The sequence below is a fragment of the Aegilops tauschii genome, chromosome 2 (genome assembly GCF_002575655.3).
Source record: "Aegilops tauschii subsp. strangulata cultivar AL8/78 chromosome 2, Aet v6.0, whole genome shotgun sequence".
Classification (NCBI taxonomy): domain Eukaryota; kingdom Viridiplantae; phylum Streptophyta; class Magnoliopsida; order Poales; family Poaceae; genus Aegilops; species Aegilops tauschii.
This window is the reverse complement of record NC_053036.3, coordinates 388,181,074-388,186,978: the sequence shown is the minus strand read 5'-3', so window position 1 is coordinate 388,186,978 and position 5,905 is coordinate 388,181,074. Positions and strand designations below refer to the sequence as shown.

Here is a 5,905-nt window from a genome sequence, read left to right as displayed (position 1 = left end):
TGGAATTTGACTTTGTAGCGCCACGATAATTGTGCGCCGTGTTTGGGTCTAATACTTCCTATACGGTGGGTAACCCCACCATCAAACTTTCTCGAAGATTTTTCTTTTGGCGTCATGATTGCATTATCTTCGCATTTGGTTTGTCTTCAACATATATATATATATATATAGGACAAATGTTTCCTACAAGCAGTGGTAGTTACCACCACTTGTGTTTTGTATGTTGTATGTAGTATCTGACGAAACCGAGAGTATGTACGTGTAGTATGTAGTATATAACAATGATTAAGTAATATATATACTAATTTTTAGGTAGTATATACCTTGTTTTGAGTATGCTCTTTTTTACGTACAAATATGTACGTATTTCACAAATATAACAAAAACTATGGGCTCATATGCAATTTTTTTCATGTAACTTGCTTTGAAATATCTTAGATATAGTATATGAACATATTTAAAATAATAAAATAGTATATATAGTACCACAAGGTAGTATATGAGACATGTGGGGTAACTACCCCCAGGTGGTAGGATGGATTTTCCCAGGTGGTAGGATGCATTGGTGGTACCAATGCACCGTAATTTTACGTTTTATAAGTTTTGTCTTATTTTAGACATAAAAAGAGAACGTAAGAAAACCTATACTCGTCGTAAAAATATTTTATGTTACGTAAAATTAAAAATTTAAAACATAGTGTAAAATGTACATAAAATACAATTTTTGACCTATATTTTTTTGTTATGCCAAATTTTATGAAGTAAATCAATATGAATGTAACTATTTGTATTTCAATGTAATTTATATTTATGAAATGATCGTAAGATTACCTCGGGTGAAGAATAACTTATTCTGCACCCTGGGTGATGAATAATAACACTATATATATATATATATATATATATATATATATATACATCTGGGTTATTCTGTTACACGTAACAAAATATTATTCTGTTACCCTATTTGAACTGATGAATTCAAGCGGTTGAACTGATGAAATTCGAGCAGTTGAACTGATGCTTTCTGTTGCTGTTAAAAATCGTTTTTTTTAGTTCAATTTTTTTTTGCAAATTTTTTTTGTCGAAACGGGCGTGTAATATATCGTTGGAAAGCTCTTGACATCCACATTACAATCTTATAATTTGTTTTTTGCAAAAAAATTATGATTTAAGAGCAGTTTTGAAAAACCCGTTTTTCAAAACCGAAAACGCGAATCGTATTTTGGACTTAATTTACAGACGGTTTGTTGGAATTGAGCAAATGAGATGGCGCTGGAAAGCTTGTGAAAATCCGCATCTTCCATATATCTACTATTTTTCTAAATTCTATATGATTTAAAAATAATTTGAAAAACGGTGAAATTCTGGGCGAAATGTTTTTTCACTGTTTTTTGCAAATGCTTTGACGGATTGACGCAAATGATACGGCGTTGGAAAGCTATGGAAAATGCGCAACTTTTGCGTATAGAATTTTTTTTTCTAATTCCTTACGGTTTAAATACGAATTCAAATACGGTTAAAATTGGTTTTGAACGCGGTTTTTTTTAAAGTTTGTCGAAATGGGGCAAATAATATACCGTTGGATAGCTATCGAAAATGCGAAACTTAGTCATGTTGGACGTTTTCTCTACTTCGCAACCGTTTAAAAGTAATCTTGAATACGGCATGACGGATCCTGCTATTTTCTCGTCTGAAAAACAGAGTAGTCGTACTGATATATGTGTATATTTGTACTAAGCTATTTTTTTAGAGTAATTTTAAATGGTTCCGAAAAAAGGTACTTGTACTGATGCTTGCATGGGTTTGTACTAAGCGTGTTTTCACTGACTAGACTTTGCTCTGTTTTTTGGGTAATATTTTTCTCGTAAATTTTCAACGGTTTACTGTATCCTAGCCCTGAACTTGCATGGTTTATATTGTTGAACTGAATGTTATTGTATCATCGCCCCTGTACTTGCATGGTTTATATCATCGAACTGAATGATATTTTTTTTCAAAAGGAAAATATTTTTTTATTCTTTTTTTTGAACTAAACATTTTTTTACAACAATGTTCTGGACTTTTCTTATTTTATGACTCGTACTTTTACCATTTGAATAGCATGGGGTCTCCTTTTGCTTGAACTTTTACAGTTTGAATTTCTTTTATTCCGAACGGACCACCGTTTTTAATTTGTACTGATCAATATTTTTAATTAAACCATTTTTCCTTTGTAGAACGGACCACTGTTTTTGTTTGTACTAATCAGTTGTAGAACTTGGACGTCAACGTCACAGAATTAATTTGTGAGCTTCTCACGTTTCCTTTTAATTATAAATTTATTATATATAAAAGTTGAACTATACGACACTTTTTAAATGAATCTAACAAGTATTTTCCCCCGCTAAACTTCCAAATGTTTTCACGTGGGCACAACATCAAATAGGCAAGGGCGAAAAATAAAAACTGGAAGAAATCAGTTTTTAGCTATTTATTGTATAAGTATATCATCCAACGTGTACTCGGTGTCAACTTGCATAACATGACACGGAGAGCAATAGCAACATCATACAATTAGCAATAGATAGCAACTCAATACAACAGCAGAACACACAATATATCTTTTTCTACATACAATGCCATGATTTATTATACATAATTGTTGGCAAGTACATGTCAAGCGAAACAATTTTTCAACAGAAATGCCTTCTTTTGAGTAGTGCATGTCAAAAGAATGATATTTTATTTTCTTGATCCTCCGAATTTGGGCGAAGAGAACGTAACAAGAGAAGTGAAGCAATGCCACCACCTAGTACCTGCATTTAGTACACTTCTATTTGAGATCGTAGCTTAAGGCAGTGAGGTTGCAAGTTCAAACACATGCCTGAATTGAACTCAAAAAAGAAACTAAACTCCAACTACAATAAGAATTGAACTGAATGAAATTTATAAATTGAACCGAACTGAAAGAAGAAATTGGACATCATATGTACAACAAGAAATAAACTTGAGCAGTATCAGCTACTAAACAAAAGGATTGCTTTACTAAACCTAGAGATTATATATTGGTGAAAAAATTTCTTCCTACAGAACCATTAATCAAATACATGTACTTTCGCTAGGTTTTAGCAACATGATAAGTAGTAGCAGTACTACTCTAGGTGGCAAAGTAGCAGCGCCACAAAGGAAGGCCACCATCAACAGTGCGTACTACCGCGACACCTAAAGTATGTGTTGGCCACGCTTGCTTTACATAGTACTAGAAGATTTTTATTTAAAAAATGTACTACAAGATTTGTGAACATGAGATCGTAGAGAAGTTGTACTGAGAGTGTGGATTAGAGCTGCCGGACGAGGATGCAGCAGCACACACACGCACTCCACTAGATAAGTTCTTCTCTCTCCAAAACACACATCTCCATCTTGTTTTAACTTCAACCTACGAAAAAAGGAACAAATATGAGGGATGAGTTTTTGTTAAGAAGAACTCACCAGGGTTTGGTGTTCGAACTTTTAAATGTTTGTGCTACCGGATATAGAGAATAGCAGCATGCCTCAACCAGATCGGCGACTTCCTCACGGGCGGCCTCTCATACACTGCGAGGGCAACACATACACACACGAACTGACCAGAATACACAGCACGACGGGCTAGATAAACAAACTGATAAGAATACATGTCGTCTCGATTATGAACTGATAAGAATACATGTCGTCTCGATTATGAACTGATAAGAATACAGAACACGGACAGCTAGCCATGAACTTCTTGAACTCCCCTAACATATGGTTTAGGTTTTTTAATGGTTTTTTGGTGTTCACGTTCCTTACGAAGTCCCTGACTTCTCGACTATGAACTTACTACATAGAAGGATCCTCACATACATGTATAACTTGACAGGAGCTGACAGAAAATGTTGCAGCAAAATGGTATTTTTATTCAACATAATAATACAGCCATATCTTTGTAATACATCCATCACGATGGAATCAAATGCATAGTAAAATGGCAGCATTACACATACTCAAGAACTAACAGATCATTCTTCAGTTACTCTGATCAACTTCAGTTTTCTTCCGAAATTGGATGAAAAATAGCATCGGCTATGCTATCAATTTTTTGCATCTCTAGCACAGTTGTTGGGACAAGAACTAACAGATCATTCTTCAGTTACTCTGATCAACTTCAGTTTTCTTCCGAAATTGGATGAAAAATAGCATCGGCTATGCTATCAATTTTTTGCATCTCTAGCACAGTTGTTGGGACTATTGCTCATCACACGATGAACCTCTTTTTTTCTGTTTTTCTTGACTGTCATAGAATAAAATATTGAACTATTTTGCATAAGTATAGTTGAACTTCTGTGTTTTTCTGGTTACTGAAGTAGTATCAGAACAGCTGCTGCATGCATATATGAACTGACACCTTTTTTGTCAATGAATTCTTGTAATATATTGTATTAGAACTACTACAGCAGTATCTATATAGTACCAAGCATGCTCATCACAGAAAGCGTGGAATTCAGGAGATAGAAAGAACAAGAGCAAAAGTACAGTGGGTGTGTTCTTCACTGTTTGGTTTACAGGGGTGCCAATGATGAACTGAATCATTCTAGTTCCGTCTTCTCCCCTCATGTCTGAATCAAGAGCAGCATCAGTTCAATTCAAAATAAATTGACAGTTTATGAATTTTGTGCTAAGCAAGCATACCCATCAGCACATGGAATTGATCACCATGGAGGGTGGCTGTCGGGATTTTGTTTGATCACCATGTTGCTAGATGGCTACACATAACTGTTTTTGTTCTTATATTTCTCCATTAACACCTTTTATTTTCATTTTGAGTTTCCACGTATGCGGTGTCAGTATAGCCGATCATTTAAACGAACATCATACAATACAACCACTAGAGGACTTGTCTTGAACATACCATGTAAAGCTCAAGAGATTTAAAGAGAAGCAAGAAGCAAGGAGCTTACTTTGGAAGCCCTGTTCCAGCATTTTCCGGGTAGCTGCTCACCAGTACACTTGCCGCCTACCCGCTGTCGCCGGGTACCCTGCACACACACACAACAGCCACCAATCATCATGCACACACACACAACCAGACACACACCACATCATCTACACACCCAGGACTACATCTTCACCACACTTTGGACTGACAACATAGCAACACAGAAAACAATTTTGTAAGTGTCGTCACTATCATCCTCGCTGTGTCACGGGGGAAACAAAATAAGCATCTTTGAAGCACTAGGGCCGATAACCATTGCAGATGGATCTCATGTGTACCTTCATCATAGAAAAAAGTAGACTTAACATCTCCAAGTTCTGAAGATGAACAATTGAATCGCACAAAATATTGTCCAAAAATCACACTTTTCACGAAACCAAAATTCTGAACTTGCCATACAACACCTTTTGAATTTGTCATGCGACACTCTTTGAACTTGCGCAATTCGTTGGTGGCAGGAAGCAGCAACTAGAGATGATGATAGTCCACGTACTGAACTGGGAACACCTAGCTAGTGTTTCAGAGAACAAAATAGACGTCCTGAGCACCCTGTTTCGGGGGATAAAATAGAAGATCCTGAACACCTAGCTAGCTATTTTTTGTGCAAGCATGCTGGCCGCCAATGCCATTAGTGGTGGCCACTATGGCGCTATCACCGCAAGCATGCTGGACGCATCGCCAGCGAACGTACACTAAAACTGAGAAGAGATTGAGACTTTACCAAAAAATTGTCATACTTTTTTGCAGAGATAACTATTGTTTTTCTAACCAGAGAACTACAGTTTTTAGAAAAGGTGAACTATTTAAACGAGATAATTTCTAAGATGATTTTTAGCAATGGTTAACTACAGAATTTAGCAAAGTTGAACTACTAACAAGGTAACCTCAGAACCGCCGGCGTCGGTA

The 5,905-nt window shown here is 35.9% G+C and overlaps 1 long non-coding RNA gene across 2 annotated transcripts; it reads right to left on the bottom strand.

Moving 5' to 3' along the window:
- Positions 1 to 2,567: 2,567 nt before the first annotated feature.
- Positions 2,568 to 5,555, bottom strand: LOC109740472 (uncharacterized). Of its 2 annotated transcripts, none has more exons than XR_012202801.1 (4): positions 4,693 to 5,555; positions 3,494 to 4,619; positions 3,309 to 3,421; positions 2,568 to 2,798 (listed from the first exon to the last, which is right to left on the bottom strand). It is a non-coding gene; the product is annotated as an uncharacterized lncRNA (long non-coding RNA). The 2 variants fall into 2 exon arrangements; XR_012202800.1 differs by having other exon boundaries at positions 3,513 to 4,619.
- Between the last annotated feature and the right edge of the window lie 350 nt (positions 5,556 to 5,905).